The following is an 18,879-nucleotide window of genomic DNA, read 5'->3' on the forward strand; positions in this document are numbered from 1 at the left end:
TATGGACAGCCATCCCCAAGGTCCTCCATCCATTGTAGTGGGCTGCAGGACACCTGCCTTCTTGCTGATAACTTGTGACCTGTGGATTACAGACTTTGGGAAGACTTGCCTACCGTTGGCCCAAGCAACGCCGGGAAAGTCGATTCCATCGTCCTCTTGTCCATGGTCTGGAATACTTTGTACCAGTTGAGGTGAAGGGCAGGGTTGCTCAGTGACCAGCTTTGTCACTGACCCGAGATGAAGTTTCTTCAGTGCCCGTCAGTCTTCTCGGAGGAAATGGGGTGGGGCCAGCAGCTGGCCTATCTCTCTGTTACAAAAAGCTTTTTAACAAAACATTTTAAATGCCATATTCTCTAGATCTCTGAGCATTTGAGGGCTGTCTGTTTAGTATCTTAGCAGTTAAGTTTGCCTTTAGTTAGAGAAAAATTCCTTTTTGTAATAAAAGCTGTACCTTTGTAAATGGCTTACAGGATAAACTGAGTGGTATAAATATTTTGTTAATTTGAAATAGACCTTTATGATTTTAAACTTTTATCATCATTTAAAGATATATAGCAATTTAGAAATATGAGACTTAATAGTTTAATTTAAGTTGTATATAGAGCTAGATAAGTATAAAGTTAAATTACAGGTACAGAGATAAGCAGGACTGGATAACAGTAAAGGGGGAGTCAAATTGTAATCTCTGATCCGTACATTGTAGCAAACAGACAGGAGATTTAAAGGGACAGAGTAGATTTAAACAGAGGGCCCTGGAAAGGCACAGTATTTAGTAAACAAGCCATGAACAACAGAGTCGGTGAAAGAAGAAATCATAGACAAAAAATAAAATAAAAAGCAAAAAGATCTGGCAGAAATCAAAAATCTGGTAGACAGGTAAGCTGTGTGTGCCTACAGGTAGGTCACATGACCAAAACAGCAGCAACCGTAAGCCGCTTTTGTCTGTTTACCTGCTTGTTGGATGAAACCAGAAAGGTTCCTCTATGCATTTCCCATGGGTGAGGCAGGTGGAGAACCGGCAAAAAGCTCCTCTACGGATGCACGTCTGCCCGTGGGAGTTGCCAGGGGCCTGGCCCCGAAGGGGACACAGCTGTCCCGAAACCGAAAAAGGACCCAGCGGTCTGAAGTGAAAAAAGCAAAAAAGCACCGCTCCTGGAGCGGGATCCCATGCCTGACCTTTAGGAAATGCACCCAACAAGTGAAAGAAATAAAAAGCAAGATGTCAGGTGGCAGTGCTTGCCGGTGGAAGTCATTGAACTGAGTGGGTAGGCCTAAGCCAGGTCACCTGGTTATGACCAAGATGGCGGCCCCCAGGTTAGCACACGAGGTCGAGGTGGCGACCCCCGTAAGCACATTCTCAATTGCCAGAAAAGTTTCAAACCTCATTCATGTGGAAAAATGAAAACCAGCAGACAAACAAAACTCTCAGAGCATCTCAAGCAGACATTGCCAACCAAGAAGAAACAGTCAGAGAAAGAACAAACAGAACAATGAGGGACATTCCCAGGTGAAAGAAAGTTCCCACTGGGAGGCAGAACTCCGCTCATTTACCTATTCGCTGCCAGTAACCGAAAGATCCCGTAAAAATGTATTTCTCGTGGGCAAGGCCAAAAAATGCACAGATTGCCCTGTCTGAGAGCACCCGGCCCGAAACCGAAAAATGGACCCAGAGTGAACAGCGCTGGGTCTGCCCCATAGGAACGGTTTGGGTTTCTTACCGGATTGTAGCGAATAGGCAGATCAGTGAGTTCCAGAAATACTTAGTTGGAAAAGCGGCAAGTTGAGTTCCGGCATCTCAGGCTGTTGCAGGCAGGAGGGAGTACCAGGAAAAGCGGAGATGGAAGTGGGCTATGAGTCCAGATTTTAGGATCTCCGAGATTTCCTGTGCTCCTGGCAGGAAAAGTTACAAAGAAAGAAAAACTATCCCACCAGTTAGCTTTGGGAGAGGGTCTACAGAGAGAGCCTAAACCAAGTCGGGCGCCAAAATGTTATTGTTTTGTTTAAAAAGAAGAAAAGAGAAATTGGTGAGACAGACATATTGACTATAAGTTTATTATAAGGGCCGGTAGAATGGGGAGACTAAGAAGAGGACCAGGGTTAAATGGCTGACCGCCATAGCCGGTCGCCATAGACAGAGACAGGAGAGCACACAGAGAGAGAGAGACAGGGGGAGAGAGAGAGAGCGAGCGTAAAGGGGCAGAGAGAGTAAAGGTGCAGGGGCCTATCTTTTAAAGGGGTCCTCTGCATCTGCGTGCAGACTTCTTTCCCATGGAACCTTGGGCTGACCAGGGTATTGCCTGAGTGGATTCCACCAGGTAACAGGGGCAGGCCAGCATAATGCCTGAACCTTTCACCCACCCTGGAAATCTCTCTGGAAAAACTCTGTCTCTAAGAAGCCCTATATAAATCCTGTGCCTGTTCAGTTTGTGGCTGTCCAGCTGTCCTCTGCCACCTTGGACATTCTTCCCTCCCAATAAATCTCTTTAATGAGGTTTGGGTGAGACCTTCCTTTGCCAGATGGAGTGGAAGAGAGAAGTAATAACTTTTTGCCGCAGCCAGAGTAGAGCTGAGCAAGCTGAGCAGGACTGTAACACTTTTGCCTGGAAACCTTCCCCTAGTGAAGCAGAGTTGTTACTCTCCAGGGGACCTGAGCCTAACTGTAACAACTTCACTGGGGAAGCCATCCCCTGCTGGAGCAGAGCTTTTACACTGGGGAAGCCTTTGCCTGGAGCAAGGCTGTAAACTGCTATGTTTACTGTGACCTGTGGTATTCCTTGGCTCCCAAGTGCCAGAATACTTTTCCATCTGAGCTGTAACACACAGTGTTCTGTGGCTCCAGAGTACCAGAATCCCCATCCATCCAAGCTGCTGCAATGCTTACACTAGCCAGCTAATCAGGACATGGCTACCCTAAGGGCTCGAAATTCCCCTACATTCTTTGGGGAGGAATTATGAAAGACATAACAGGACTCAGGGTGTACCCAGCACTGTAACAGTTCTGCTCCAGTATGTAGATGATCTACTGGCAGACGCTGCCACTGCCACCTGTTTGAAAGACACAAAAGACTTGCTGCAGCTGCTCCAGACATAGATTGTAAGACCCCCGGAAAGCTCAGGCCTCCGAGATCTCAGCCCAGGACCTCGGTCACCCCAATCACCAGGCGGATTTGAAAGCTTGATGCAAACTGCACGAGACTTTATTGTTGTTTAACGAGTTAACCCCATGTTAGCTTGGGTCTTTCATCCATCCACCATGGTGGATGGCTAGAAAAGACAGTTCCAAGTGTCTGCATAGAGATCTTGTAGGGCAGCGTAAGGGGAGTGTCTAGGGGTATGCACAGGCTCAGGATTGGTGTGCCTCCAGGCTTGGAGGGCTTGCCCTGTGTTGATTGGTCAACTGGTTGTTATGGCCCATAGGCCCTCCCGGGGTGGTTGCTATGCTCTGCGTCATTGCTGTGCACTTGTCCGTAAAGCATACCCATAGCGTAAAGCATCGCGCCACCAGCTAACTTCTGATTGGTTCCTTGCCACGAGGCAGGAATTTGACCTCTTAGTGACCAAGGCAAGGTCATGGAAAGCACGTGTTACTGTCATGGCTGCTGAAGTGGGGAGCTGGTCCCTTCAAGATGAGATGTCTTTTCCTTGGGAAAAAGGCTCAGTTCTGCCAAACAGAAGTCTCCTGTCTGGGATAAAGCTCACTCAAGGCAATCAATCAATCAATCAATCAATCAATCAATCAATCAATCAATCAATCATCAATCCTCAAAGTGTTGCAGGAAAGGAAACCACCCTTCAGATCACCATCCCTCAGATGGAGAAGCAGGTAGGAAAATTCCTGTGGGGTGGGGGTGAGGTATTGCAGCTCTGGATTTCTGAGTTGGCTACAATAGCCCAGCCCCTCTATTCTGCCACTGCAGGAGACCAGCCAGCCTTTGTTTGCTTTTTTTTTTTTTTTTTTTTTTTTTTTTTTTTTTTTTGAGACAGGGTTTCTCTGTGGCTTTTAGAGGCTGTCCTGGAATTAGCTCTTGTAGACCAGGCTGGTCTCGAACTCACAGAAATCCACCTGCCTCTGCCTCCCGAGTGCTGGGACTAAAGAAGTGCGCCACCAATGTCCAGGATGAAGGGACCAGCTCCCCTTTCGGCAGTCATAACGGCCGAACACGTGCTTGTCTGACCTTGTCCTAGACACTAGAAAGTCAGATGCCTGCCTCGTGACAAGGAACCCATCAGAAGTTAGCTGGTGGCGCTATGCTTTATAACCCTGGGTGTACTTTACGGACAAGCACACAGCAATGACGCAGAGCATAGCAACCACCCTGGGAGGGCCTATGGGCCATAACAACCAGTTGGCCAATCAACACAGGGCAAACCCTCCAAGCCTGGAGGCACACCAATAGTGAGCCTGTGCATACCCCTAAACACTCCCCTTACGCTGCCCTACAAGATCTCTTGGGAGGCCCTAGGTCTTGTCTTCTCGAGCCATCCGCCATGGCGGGTGGGTGAAAGACACGAGCTAACATGGGGCTAGCTTGTTAAATTACAATAAAGCCTCATGCAGTTTGCAGCAAGCTCTCAAATCCGCCTGGTGATTGGGGTGACCGCGGTCGTGGCCTGAGACCCCGGATACCTGAGTTTTCCGGTGGTCTAACACAGGAGACCAGCCTTTAAAGTGAACTGAAACAGAGAAAATGGGTTTCTAGGGATCAAATCAAGCTCTGACCCAAGCCCCAGCTTTGACACAGATATCGTTAAACCATTCCACCTCCTCATCTACAAGACTCAGACCCTGGGACCCTGGTGGAGGTCTGTAGCATATTTATCCAAATATCTGGACCTGGTGGCCTCTAGTTGGCCATCCTATGTGCATGCCATTGATGTGTTTATCAAAGTTGTTCTTATTACCAGTAAAGACTCTGGAGTCAAGTATCAGTGTGAAAACCCGATAGATCAAAGAAGCGGTGGAGGAGCAACCAGTTGACCTTCTCTCCACACTTCCCAGCTTGAAGAGACCTCGAAATCTTTAAGTCCCTCCCTACTCCTTCCTGTGTGTCTTCTCTATCCATAATTCTTGTCTTCTTTGTGACTAATTCCAGTCAGCTAATCACTGGCTCCACCCTCTGATTCAATGTTAACTTTATTAGCACAGTCTTGAGGTGTCAGTTTGATCAAATATCCTGTAACATGGCATAGTCTGCTATACTAGTAAGGGAAGCTGACAAGTTCACCCTGGGCCAGGACCTGGGTTTAAAGGCTCTTATGCTATGAAAACCCTTCTGTGGGCCAGGCAGTGGTGATGCATGCCTTTAATCCCAGCCCTTCGGAGGCAGAGGCAGGGGTAATCTCAGTGAGTTTGAGGCCAGCCTGGTCTACAAAAGCAAGTTCCAGGACATGCAGGACAGTTACATAGAGAAACCAGCATTCCAGAAGGCCTTAATTTTCTCTGCAGCTGGCTGGAGGTGAGTCAAAAGTGAACAAAATATCTCCCGATGTTTCAGTAGAGGAAACTAAGGCCTGGTCGAAGCATCCCTGCCCAGTCAAGGGTAGACCTGGGTGACTGAAGGTCCTGCAAAGAGGTGAGGCTTGCCCTGAATCTGAGCTGGAAGGCTGTGAGGGCTTTATGAGGGCAGAGGAGTCTGTGTGTGTGGAAAGATCCCTTAGGATTTGGTCTGGAGAGCCAACAGCTGGGGATCAGGTTGAAGCTGTATTACCAGGCAAAAGCTGAGGTGATGGTCAATGTTTCCCCACAGACGAACCCATAGCCAGAATACTCCCATTGTCCTCTGGGACAGACTCGACTACAGAAATCCCATCATACTTAGGGGACAACCACAGCTGGAAAAATCTCATGGTTATGAAGGCTCTTGCCCTCAAGGAGCTTTATACATTATTCATTCACTTTGAAAATTAGCTTGTCCTCTGTAGCTGTCCCTTGACGTGTGCTTAAGAGCCATAGGCCAAGCAGAACCAGACACTACTGTCCAACTAGGCAGACAAACAGCATGCTGTAAGAAATGGGCAAGATACAGAAACATTTCAAACATGGAGGAGATACATCCCATGATCCCCTGTGGGTGCCTGGAACCGTGGACAGGACCAAATTCCATATATAATATGCTTTTTCCTACACATACAAACCTATGATAAATCTTAGTTTTGTTTTGTTTTCTCTGTGCAGCCTTGGCTGTCCTGGAACTCATGAGACCTGGCTGGCTTCGAATTCAGAGATTCGCTTGCTTCTGCCTCCTAAAGGTGTGTGCTATCACCACCTGGCTTAAAATTTAATGCATAAATTAGGCACAATAAAAATAGTAAAAACCTGGCTGGAGATATGGCTCATGGGTTAAGAGCACTGACTGCTGCTCTTCCAGAGGTTCTAAGTTCAATTCCCAGCAACCACATGGTGGCTCACAATCATCTGTAATGTGATCTGGTGCCTTCTTCTGGCATGCACTGTATGCATGATAAATAAATAAATAAATCTTAAAAAAGTAGTAACAACCACCAATATAAAATAGATTAGTTATTATAATATAGTATAATAAATCATTGCCATCACTAATCTTGTATTTGGGACAATAGTGAGTAAAATAAGGCTTCCTCAAATACAAGTACAATGACATTGTGAGAAGCCTGTTTCACAACCAGAATGGCTACTGAGTGACAACAGGGCAGGTAGCTATACCATGTGGAGTGAGTGAGCGTGAAGAGTGAGACACATCCTGGGCTGTCATGACCCGGCTTGTCTGAGCTTTAACCCACAACAGCCATGAGGTTCGGCCTGAGTGGGGGTATGTGGACCTGAGTGGGGGTGTGTGGACCTGGAAGCTCCCAGCAACCCAACCGCGATAAAGATCAAACACAGGCATCTTGTCATCTTCAGAGAGCTCTCAGTTCCATGTTGTGGAAATAGAGTAATTTCTTTATTAGCCATCTTTTCTGGTGTTTCTTAACCATCCTGCCATGACTACGAGGAAACCATCCCTCTTTGTTCTCCTCTCTCCTCTGGTCACTCACCCCTCTCTCTTAACCTTCCGTCCTCACAAGTTACTCACACACCTCTCGCTCCTCCGCCTAGGTGTGGGCCTATTCAGATGCTTAGACACATACAGATACAAATAAGAGGCATATTACCCTGAGGCCATGTTAAACAATAGTAGCCTTACGGGCATTAACAATACAATGGTGAGGCCCGAGCTTTCTGGTGCTCCATGTTTAGTGAGACCAAAGGCTGGATTTCAAAATATTCCATAGCGGAAATACTTTGGTCCCCCACACTGGGCCAGACTGGGAGGGATTGTGAGAAACTTTTATCATATTATTAAGAATGTCTGTGCTTCCTAGTTGAGGAGGGGAAACATGTCTCTTTAGTTTAGGAATTGGTTGCACACAGTACCACATGCTTTTAATTCCAGCACTCAGGAGGCAGAGGCAGGAGGATCTCTGTGAGTTTGAGGTGAGCCTGGTCTACAGAGTGAGTGCCAGGACAGCCAGAGCTACATAGTGAGACCTCTTATTGAAGAAACCAATCAGCCAAACAAACAAAAACCCAAAAACCTTAGGAATGGTTTATTTCTGGTTATGGGTAACTGAGAAGTAGGAAGCCAGACCAAAGCTAAGAGGAAGCTTCTGGGGCTGGAAAGACAGCTCAGTGATTAAGAGAGCTTGTTGTTCTTCCAGAGGACCCAAGTTCAATTCCACTGAGGTCAGGGGACTCCCAACTGCCTGTAACTCCAGCTCCAGATGACCTGATGCCCTCTTCTGGCCTCTGCAGGCAACTGTACATAAATGTACACATACACACACAGTTTAAATATACGTGTTTTTGAAAAGATGAAGCTGCTGTAAAGCAATGAGCTCTGCAAACAGACAGGTCTAGCTGATTGTGTTCATTGTAGAGTCCCCATGTGCTGGGGCTAAAATCATGACCCCTCCCTTGCTGTGTGACTTTAGGCAAATTACCTGACCTCTAATCTTCAATATTCACTGAGCAAAAAAACGAGAGGTCAGAGGTCATTCTTCCTAGGTGACTAAGGTTTAGGTCATGTCTGTTTTGTTTCCTGTTGCTGTGGGAAGTGCCTTGTCTTCAAAAGAAAATAGCCTGTGTGGCCAGTGGTGGTGGTGCACGCCTTTAACCCAGCATTCGGGAGGCAGAGGCAGGTGAATCTCTGTGAGTACAAGGCCAGCCTGGTCTATGGAGCAAGTTCTAGGACAGCCAAGGCCACACAAAGAAACCTTATCTTGAACCTTCCCTCACCCTCAAAATAAAGAATGTAGCCTGTGTTGAGCTCCCTTTCTGATGCTGTGGTAAAACACCAGTGATAAAGTGGGGTCACACAGAGCTTGGGGGTCCTCAAGTCCCATCCACAGAGGTGTTTCAACCCTGGAGCACCACACTGTTGGCCAGACAGGGGATCCCCAGCATCCTGGCTCCTGGTACTCACCTTGTACTGAGCATAGGGCCCAGATCATGTTGTTGGTTGTTTTCTATTCTTTTCCCTTTTGCTATTTGCTCTTTATTCTTTCAGGGACCCTGCCACCCAGCTCCCAAATAAATACACAAGGAGACGTGTTATTACTTATAAGTGCCCAGCCTTAGCTTGGCTTGTTTCTAGCCAGCTTTTTTTTTTAACTTAAATTATGCCATCTAGTTTTTGCCTCTGGGTTTTCCTTTTCTTACTTCTGTAATCTTACTTTCACTCTTTATTACTCCATGGCTTACTGGGTAGCTGACCCCTTCTTTTCTCACTCCTTCCCCTCCTTGTTCTCTTGTTCCTTGATGTCCTATTTATTTTTCTCTGCCTGACAGCCCTGCCTATCCTATCTCCTGCCTGGCTATTGGCCATTCATCTTTTTATTAGACCAATCAGATGTTTTAGACAAGCAAAGAATCACAGCTTCACAGAGTTAAACAAATGCAACATAAAAGAATGCAACACGTCTTTGCATCATTAAATAAATGTTCCGCAGCATAAACAAATGTAACACATCTTAAAATAATATTCCACAGCAGGATTACCCGCAGGATAGTAAGAAAATGTCACTGTGACTTCTGGAGCCGGATTGTAATGATTCTGCTGCGTCTATGTGGCTTCTCAGATAGCTTGGGTGAAGCCCATGTAGTACTGCAATGGGTCTTGTGGTGTCCTGTGTGGAAGTCTTTGTGAGAAGCCTGCTGGCCTTGGGAGGAGTCGCATGGGAGTGGAGCTTCATGCCACGGCCTAGCTCAGGGTCTGAGAGACCAGAGCCACCTAGCTCATTTATCTCCAGATTTCCAGTCCCCAGGACTACTGGTGTCCCTGCCGGCTGGGTTAGGATGTGGAACTTAGATGGTGGATTTTGTTAGGGGATGAGTGGGTGGATGGGTGCTGGGGCTAATCACCAAGCCATTCTCCGCTGGCCCTGCACTGAGTCTTTGAGTGACCATCACAGAGGCTCTCCAAGGAGGCCACCATCTGTGTCCATTTCACAGATGCAGAGATGGGAACCGGTTCTTGAGGAACCCCTGACATCTCCCTTGCAGCCCTGGACCTCTACTGACCATAGGGCTGTGCCAACTGTCTGGAAGACCCTACCTGACATTTGGGCTAGGACAAGCTGCTTGTAGCCTCTAATTCTGGCTGAGGCTGACACTGGAGTAACACCAGTGTGGGTAGCAGAGCTGGCAGTAGTGTAGCTGGGAGCCCATGGAAATGTTGTGGTATGCTCCGTCTAGGTGTGCAGGGGTGGGGTGGGGTGGGGGTGGGGAGATGGCTTCTGTGCAGGTCCTCCCCATGGAGCCTAGTCACTGGGTGGGAGCTAGGATCCCAGGTGGCCACCATTGCTGCCTTTCCTGCATACCTACTGAGCTCATACACCCCTCCGTGTTGAGGTCCTGCACCTCATGGTACTGTTTGCACACAGGTAAGGACTCCGTTGTGTGTGTCAAAGACAATGGCAGGGGAAGACCTCAAGCTGTGATGGGGGATGTGTTATGATAAATCTTTCAGCCAAAAGTCACCGAGCCCCACTGCCACAGGTGCGCTTTATGCCAGCCGACTGCCCGAGTTAGGCCCAAATGAATACACAGAAACTTGTATTAGATTCAAAGCTGCTTGGCCAATGACTAGGATTCCTCATCTGTTAGCTCAGTCTTAATTATCATAAATCTATATATTTTATAAGACTTATCTTATCGGACGCCTTATTGGCATCCCTCCTTGCCGGTGGCTCACATCCTGCCACTGGAGGAGGAAGGGGAAAAGAGAGCCACTTCCTATTTCTCCTTGGTTAAATATGAGTCTCCTTGCTATGTCATTTCCTGCCTGGATCACCACTTCTCTACATTTCCCAGAATCCTCTTTGACTCCTAGTCCTGTCTAACTTGCTGTCTCATTGGCCAAACAGTATTTTATTTAACAATCAATAAGATAAACATACACAGTACATTCCCCATTAGGTATGTCCTTCCGTATGTTGTGAATATGTTTCTCTTATTGGTTGATGAATAAAGCTGTTTTGGCCAATGGACAAGCAGGACATAGCCAGGCAGGAAGTATAGGCGGAGCTACCACACTAGGAGAATTCAGGGAAGAGGAACAGAGAGAGTGAATGGCCAGAGAGATGCCATGTAGTTTCTAAGCAAGCAAGAGGTTTGGCATTCTCTGGTAAACCAAGACTACATGAAGATACACAGATTAATAGAAATGGGTTAATAATTAAGAGAGAGCTAGCCAATAAGAAGCCTGAGTCATCAGCTAAACAGTTTATAATCAATATAAGCTTTTGTGTGTTTGTTTAGGACTAAATGGGGACTGGACCAGGCTGGACAGAAACTTTCGTCTACAAAGCTGTCCTTGCCTTCCCAGAGGTTTCTGGGTTCTCATAGCACCTGGGCTCAAGGCCTAATAGGAGAAGCTGAACTTCTCAGAGTTGGAACGGGCAGCCTCGGGCTGGGTCCTGGCTTTATCTCCCATTCTCTGTTGCCTGATGCAAGTTCCTTACTTGTTCTATGCCTGAAAAATTCATATGAAAAGCATAAGGGTGATGATGGTACTTGCTCTCCAAGAATGGGTGAGCTTAGTAGAGACAAGTGCTCATGGGTCCCAGGCTCTGGAGCCTAGGTGGCTGTGGCCTCATGGGATCCAACAGGCAGTTCAATTCCCTCACTGAGCACACGAGTGGAGTGTATTAAGACCAAGGTGTTGAGGCCGGGCATTGGTGTGCACGCCTTTAATCCCAGCACTCGGGAGGCAGAGGCAGGCGGGTCTCTGTGAGTTCGAGACCAGCTTGGTCTACAAGAGCTAGTTCCAGGTTAGCCTCCAAAAGTCACAGAGAAACCCTGTCCCGAAAAACAAACAAACAAAAAGACCAAGGTGTTGACCTCACCTGTGCAATTTACACAGGACATGGGGCTGTGGGTAGCATGAGGAGGCAGAAGGGACCCTAAGTCCCTGGGGTGGGGCACACACAGGGGCTTCCTCTCCTCACAGATTCCAAAGGATAAAGGCCATACCAGACCCTTCATTACTTTCTGGCAGTGATTAGGGTGGAGCTCAGAGTCTCTGTCCTGCCAGATGAGTACGCTATGCCCAGTCCCTGCCCCAGCTCAGCATGGGAACCTCACTCACTGGCAGTGGTCAGTTCAGTGTGTCTTATACCCAGGATTAAGCCCTGATGCCCCAGGCTGCCCCAGGCTTCCCTGTCCCCCACCAGTTACTCTATTTCCTCTGCTGCTTAGCCTGGCATTGTGACCTGAATTTGGCCCTGATACATTGGCCCCTGGGTCTTTATTTAAAATGGAGATACACAGAGCTCCTGTCTCTTCCCAGGAGAGGTCTGAGACTCAGAGTAATCAAGTAGTGGACTGATCCTACAAGGCTCAGAAACTGAAGTCGGGTTGATGATGGTGAGACTTCTGAGGACCCTGGACACCCTTCTTAGGCCTGGAGCCCAGAGTTACTGGGCAGCTTTGGTGCCTGAATTTGGGGTAGTGGTGCAAAGGAGGAGTTGCAGGGGCAAAGGGCCTCGAGGGTGGTGCCACCAGACCTCAGTGTCACGGGAAGAAAGGAACATGTGGTGAGAGGGTAGAGAAGGCCTTGTGACCAGGTTTTCTCTGGTGTGGGGGGGGCATAGTCCTGTGTCGCTCAGATGACCCCCCCTTCCAGCCTTTGGCCATGAAGGAAGACTCAGCTCGGCCATGGCACCATTGTCCCCTCTGCCCCTCACCTGTTATTCTGGTAAGGCTGTCTCTTAAGAGGCCATGACTGCCAATACCAGGAGTCTGTGCCAGGGTGAGCCTGGCCGGCACCCAGGGCGGTGCACCCCTGCACGTCTCTTAGTGGCCTCAGCTGGCCCTGTGTTCTCACTGGGGCACGCCCTACCCTGGTACTGGCTAGTTCTGGGTCATCGTCTGGCTGGGCCTTGCATCTGTCCTTGAGCCACTTGGCACCCTGAAGAGCTGGGCTTCACTGTGTAGTGGCCACAGACCTGCAGCCCTCTGAGGCCCACTCCACGCTTGTGAACCTCTACACGTTCAACCATTACAGAATCCAGGAGACTATGAGACTGGAGGGTGAGAGAAGCCAGAAACGAAGGCAGAGTTAGGAATTCAGAGGCCAACATATTTACCCTTGGGGTGGGGCACTCAGAGAGACAGACTGAGAACAGCTGTATCCTCAACCATACAGTTAGAGCTAGGCAGTCCCCAAATGCACCCAAACCCTGCGGTGCAGACATTGAGATCTCAGCTCCCTGACTTAGGGCTGTGGAGAGCAGTGGTCGGGGCTCTTCTTCTCATCTGATGCTCTGTCCCCTTGGACCTGGACAAGGGGAAGTAGACCTGGCTGTGCCACACCTGCTCTGGGAGATCTAGGGACCTGACGGATAGTGACTCACTAGACTGTCTCCTCCCTCCCTTGGTGACCCTTGCACTTGGCTACAGAGGAAGAGTGGGAGAAGCCAGCTCCTGCCACTACCCTGGTCAGGATGCTGTCTGAACTCTGTTCTGGTGGCAGTAACAATGAGCGCAATCCAGGCATGTTCTAGGCCTGCAAGCTGCATTAGCTCTACTGATCCCTAGAGAACTTTGGAGTAATAAAATTATTACACTTCAGGAGGGGAGATGGAGGCATGGAGGGGTGGAATAACATACCCGAAGTCATATGGCTCAGGAGAGTCACCCAGTTGCCTCCTGGAAACATTCCTCAGTCAGGGGAGAGGTGAGTGACCTGGGACCTAGCTACCCCAGGAAGACTGGATGCCTCCCTAGACTCCCAAGCCTGGTCTGCCTGCAAACACATAGCATAGGATTTGGTGTCTGGCCTCAGCTGGCAGACTGGTGAGCTCTGGGCTTCAAACACTGGTGAATGTCTGTTCCTCCTATATCCCAGCGAGCTGAGAGCAGAGGGGCAGGCTGTACAAACATACAAGCTCATATATATATATATATATATATATATGTATATATGTATATGTATGTATACACACACACACACACACACACACCACACAATACACACACACATGTGCACACACATGCAGCCTTCCCTCTGGAACCACGCCATGACGTGCCCACCACTCACTGAAAGCTAAAGTTCTGGGTGCAAATCCTATTCTGCTTCTTCTCAGGTGGGTGATTGGTCAGGCCCTTTAACTGTACTGTCACCATTGTCTGTGAACCAGGAATGGCAGGCAGTTGTACCATTAATGTTCTCCAGAGACCCAAACCAAAAGGGTGTAAAGAAAGTGCTTTAGGTAAGGACCTGGGGCTGGCACAGAAGGTGAAATTTGCAGGACTGGAGGTCTGGGAGAGAGTCACACAGTCGCTGGGCACAGAATTCCCTTCTTCCTGGGGAAGCTCTGCCTCCTTCTTTAAGTCCTTCCGCATATGGGACAAGGCTCACCATCGGCATGCAGGTCATCTGCCTTATGCAGCATCTCTTGATTTAATTGTCAAATCCCTCTTCCCAGCAACATCAAGAATGGTGTTTGACTCCGATATCCGGCACCATAGCCTGCCCAAGGTGGCACATAGAAATACCATGTGTGGTGATGTGAACATGGTCATATTTCACTCATAGAGCCACCTACCGGAAGAACCCTTAGGTTAGTACATAGGAAACTCTTCACACCTGGTTCTCCCTCCCCCATCATTCCACAAAACACTCCCAGAAAAATTTAATCCTGCCCTTGACACACACCGGCCAGGCACTCAGTTTAACCTTTTCTGGTAGACTACTCAATTGGCTTATTTTGAAATCCAGTACAGAACCTCAGCGAGGGTACTGGTTGACATATCACTGCTCAGTGGAGCCAGGATGCACACCCCCTCCCATGTGGGTCAGTCCTCAGTGCAGAAGGCTCCTGATAATCCCATGTTATGACCCACTAGGTCCACAGCAACCGCCTCCAGATTTTTTTGGGTGGGGGCAGGCAGCCCTTTTCTCCCAGCAGTGTTGTAATGGGAAGACTGTGGTGGGCAGTTCAGGCACACATGTTTCTGGTGTGGACCGTATGGCAACCAACCACTGCTGCTTGACAAAGTTCCAGCATTTTAACTTTGAAGATCACAGCCCTCCAGCACCCTTTGACTTTGTGGGCTTCAATGCAGGGTGAGGATGTGTACAGTGGTACCTCTTTAAACAAAATTATTCTTTGGAAAACTTCCCTGGCACCGTGGAACGATGTAGCATGATTACTCTGCACATAGGAATCCCATTGTGCGGTCCTAATTTCACCAACAACAGGGAGGTTAGGGATTTACTAACTGGCACACCTGATCCCAGCGATGAAATGCCTACAGTCTAGATGCAAAGCCTGAGGCCATTAAGGGCAAGAGTTGAGTTAGTAAGTATAGAGTAATTCGAATGGTCTGGTATAATGGAAGAGTGAGGCATCGGGACCTTCTATTTTGGGTGTATGAAGGAAACAGGCCCATGTAGTAAAATTAAGACGCAAAGGAATGCAATTAGGGATCACTACATGGTGCAAACGCTGCATCATGCCCCGTGAGGAATGAAAATGCTCTTAAATTGTAGCAGAATGTCTGGTCCCCAGAAGCAGTCCTTTCCCCTAGGCCAGACGTTTGGATAAGGGCCTCCATTCCAAACTTGAGGGAAGTTCCTGCTTGCTAAAAGTAGTCTTTCTCCTTACCTCTGGCAGGAGGAACTTGTGGCCCTTCCATTGATGTAGGAGGGCATCCGGTGGGGTTACTGAACCTTTGAGGACAATAGGCTTTCAAGTACTTGCTGAACTTACGACTTTGGTCTGTAATGAAGTTAATGCCTGCTTTCAGCCCCTGAATTATTGAGCTGCTTTCAATCTTGTCTGTGGCTAAACTATTGACTATAAAAGGTGTGGCCTTTTTCAATAAACCGGCAGCCATCCGGATTAGCACTCAGATCGTGTCAGTCTCCTTCTTCCCCTCACCGACTCCATGCCTCCTCTTAGGGACCTGAACTCTTGGAGCTGGACTCCAGCACTCCCCCTGCTGGACAGTACCCAAGCATGAGGGAGGCTGGCACATCTGACCTTGCTTGTCAAAGGGGTCAACACAGGGCAGGTGTTTATTTCTAGTTCTCTGCAAAATGCCAACTTAGGAACATGCTTTATATTTGTGGGTGACCCGCACGGTCAGACAACAATGACCAGTTAACTGTGGAGCACTTGAAGGCGAAGTTTCCAGAGTCGTTTTAAGTCATATCTTTCATTTGCCACTCCTAGTGATGTACTCCATAAATTCCATTTTCTTTCCCTATAAAAAACACATGTAGATGGTTTAAATCACCAGTAAGATGGCCTGAGGAGTGTGCACAGGTGCAGCCCCGTCATGGCTGAGTCCCATCTCTTTGGTACACCGGCACAGCTTTTAGGAACTGCTCTCAGTTTATCACCAGGCTGGCCCAGATGGTCCCTCTTTGTGTTGTCTTCAATTCCAACTCATCAAGCTTGTCACAGCCCAAGCTGAGTGGAGACATCTGGGTGTTAACAGTCCTTGAGGAGGTCACTGTGCTGTGCTGCACATTCACGGACACTGCAGGGGGACAGCAGCTTGGGCAGGAAACTGGGATCACAGGTGAGAGTTGAGGAGCAAGGTGGAGCTGGACAGACATACATACATCGGGACATTTCATATGAGCATGCCTGAGCAAGTACATATGCATGGGCACAGACAGGCAGACAGACACACAGACACAGGGCTCAGAATCAGAGCTTCCAGGGTCCCCCTGAAGCCTCCTGAAGCATCTATTTTTTTTTTTTTTTCCTCGAGACTGGGTTTCTCTGTGGCTTTGGAGGCTGTCCTGGAACTAGCTCTTGTAGACCAGGCTGGTCTCGAACTCACAGAGATCCACCTGCCTCTGCCTTCCGAGTGCTAAAGCATGTATTTTTATTTGCTTTATTTTAGAGACAATGTCTCTCTTTGTAGCTCTGGCTGTCCTATGTAGACCAGGCTGGCCTCCAGAGATCCACCTGCCTCTGCCTCTCAAGTGCCTCTCATGTGTCAGCATGTCCCTCCTGCATGCAATTTTTAAAATGCCCACAGTTTACAAGGCATGCTCACATTAGTACACACACAACTGTTCCAAGCTGACCGGTGTGCCATGGGCTGCATGTGGAGCAAAAACACGCTGTCCTACAGGGGACACCAATAATCACAACTTCTGTTTTGGGAAGAGTGGTGGCCTTTGAGTCCATCCCACTCTTAGTACTATAATAATTCTGGATTTATTTTATTATTATTTTTTAAAGATTTATTTATATGTTCTACATACAGTGTTCTGCCTGTATGCATGCCTGAAGGCCAGAAGATGGCACCAGATCTCATTACAGATGGTTGTGAGCCATTATGCGGTTGCTGGAAATTGAACTCAGGACCTCTGGAAGAGCAGCCAGTGCTTTAACTACTGATCCATCTCTCCAGTTCCTAATTCCGGATTTAAAACAAAACAAAACCCAGCTGGATGTGGTGGCAGACACATTTAATCCCAGGACTCAGGACACTGAAATAGGGCTAACTTGCCCCAGTGAGATGGTGTGTTTTGGACACTAGTGGGTGTTGCTCCCAGGAACTGCCTTCATTTCTTTGGCCCATGTCTTAACAGACTATAAGGTTTCTGTGCCCGTGCCTCAGCGAAGGCTGTGGCCACTGAAAACAAACAAGAAATAAGCCATGTCTTTGCCTGGGTGTGTAGATGGGAAGCATAGGTCCCACTAGAGCCAGGAAGGTTTCAGGCAGGGCAAAGGCTGGAATAAGTCATGGGACCCCCTGCCACTTGGAGTTGGGAACTCTCTCTGAAACTCTCTGGATGCAGAATGGAACAGAACCAAGATTGCAGTGGGTCTCAGAGAAAAGGGTTCTGCTTGGGGTCACCTCCAGATCACAGAGCACCCCATGTGGATTAGGAAAACACACATTCTCTCTGAGGCCATAGCAGAGGCTCAAACCTTAGAAGCTGCCATGGACAGGCACCGTGTGGAATGTACTCCTGCATCTGCCTGGTTGGGGACTGGAGGAGACAGCAAAACCCAGATGGGTCTGTGGGGTCCAAGGACAGAGTATAGATTTATGCCACAACTCCAGGAGGGGCCTTCTGGAGCAGCTGGGGGTACAGTGGCCCCAAGGACAATACCGGGACTTGGCTTCAGTCACACTGCCACCTCCACACTCACATACCAAGACTCAGCATGTGAGATCTGCCAAAGCTTTGCTGGGGCTGAAGAGAAACCCCAAATGAACTGAAATATCTGCCCCTGGCGCCATGAGGACTCAGCGGAACACTCAACTGAGCTAGCAAGCGTGACAAAAGAAGCAAGCGGCCTGTGTGTGCATGCTGGAGCTCTTAACTCACTTCTATTTTTACCTCCAGGTTTGACATGATTTGCTGGATGAATGCAGGGCAAATGACAAATACCTGGCATTCCTCTGCAGCCTGCATTTCTTCCTGCTGATCAGGAGCCAGAAGTGTCCCTGACAGGAATGCTGATGGATGGCTAATAGCAGGGGAAGAGCCAGCTCCAGCAGCTCCCAGAAAGATCACATGTCAGGAAGAGCCCATTGTCTGAAAGTCAACGGAATTTCTATAAGGCAAGGACATAGCCCCACATAGGAATGAAGACAGCATTATTATTATTATTATTATTATTATTATTATTATTAATCGTCATTAATATTGTGTTTGCATGCTTGATGTGTGTGGATATGTGTGTGCATGTGTACACACACAGATGTGCACACATGCATCCGTGGTGGGGGTCAGAGGACCACTTTATTGAGTTCAATGTTCTCCCATCTCCCGTCTTCAGGTCACCAGGCTTGAAAAGACATCCCTTGCTTTGAAACAATGGAGTCCCCCAACTTGGGATCTCATGTCAAGAAAGAAAAAGTTGAAGTTTGGTGCAGCCAGAGGAGGTTCTCTTCTCCCAGGAAGAAATTTCTCACCCTATGGACAACTGTCAGACCCCCTTGCAGGATAGAGGAGAGGAGACTATGATGGACAACCACACTCGACCAGGACTGCTCAGCCGCGCATACCTCTGGCCTGTATTTTAGCTTTATCTCATGTTAGGACCCTGAAGATGGACTTGGGGGTCACTGGGCCTCTCTGTTCCTGGTGTGGCCACACTGAATAAATCTCCTTTCTTTGCCTTTCCATGTCACTATCTGTCTAATTGGCCTACTGAGGACTGGTGGCTGAGCCTGGCTGATTTCAGCTCTGACTGTGTCAGCTGCAGGAGCAGGCCTGCTCTGGGTCGTTGGTGAGGCTCACACTCTTCATCGTACAGTCTGCACCCAAGACGTGGGTTCCTTCTCCCCTCCTGTGTTTGGATAGTATCTCCCAGTTGTCTGTCCTCTCTATGGCCAAAAGGTCAGCAACTGCTGCTGTTGGCCACTGGCTCTGTCCT

This window comes from Cricetulus griseus, chromosome 2 (assembly GCF_003668045.3).
Source record: "Cricetulus griseus strain 17A/GY chromosome 2, alternate assembly CriGri-PICRH-1.0, whole genome shotgun sequence".
Classification (NCBI taxonomy): domain Eukaryota; kingdom Metazoa; phylum Chordata; class Mammalia; order Rodentia; family Cricetidae; genus Cricetulus; species Cricetulus griseus.